Source organism: Macadamia integrifolia, chromosome 9 (genome assembly GCF_013358625.1).
Source record: "Macadamia integrifolia cultivar HAES 741 chromosome 9, SCU_Mint_v3, whole genome shotgun sequence".
Classification (NCBI taxonomy): domain Eukaryota; kingdom Viridiplantae; phylum Streptophyta; class Magnoliopsida; order Proteales; family Proteaceae; genus Macadamia; species Macadamia integrifolia.
This window is the reverse complement of record NC_056565.1, coordinates 40,960,994-40,961,748: the sequence shown is the minus strand read 5'-3', so window position 1 is coordinate 40,961,748 and position 755 is coordinate 40,960,994.

Genomic DNA, 755 nt, shown 5'->3' with positions numbered 1-755 from the left:
AGTTGTTAGGATCGTCGCTACCCTTCTCAACAAGCTTCTATCCCTAAACTGATGGACAAACAGAGCGCATTAATAGCATATTGGAGCTTTACTTGAGGAACTTTGTGAGTGCTAACCAACATGACTGGGCCAAGTTGCTTGATCTGGCTCAGTTCTCTTACAACCTCCAACGAAGTGAGGTTATGAATCAAAGTCCTTTTAAGATCGCCACAGGACAACAACCCTTAATGCCACACACTGTAATGATAAGCTATATGGGGAAGAGCCCTTCAGCGTTCAAGGTTGCTAAGGAGTGGCAAGCAAAGCTAGATGTGGCTAAGTCATACCATGACAAGGCCACCAAAAGGATGAAGAAATGGGCTAACAAAGGGAGGCGAGGTACACAAGGGGTTGGTACACCGGTATGAAGGCCCGTTCGAGATCACCAAGAAGGTGGGCAAAGTATCCTATGAGGTGAGCCTACCTCCTAAGCTCAAGAACCATCCGGTCTTCCATGCAAGCCTATTAAGCCATACCATGGAGACAAGGAAGACCCAAGTCATGGAGCTTCAATAAGAGCACCAATGGCTATCACTACTTCCTACAACAAGGAGGCTGAATACATGATCGCTGATCGAGTCATCTAGAGACAAGGCGTACCTCCTAGTAGGGAGTCCTTAGTCAAGTAGAAGGGGCTACCAGAGAGTGAGGCAAGTTGGAAACTCATCAACTCTTTATGGCAGTTCCAAGACCACATACAAAGGTTCCGCGAAGAA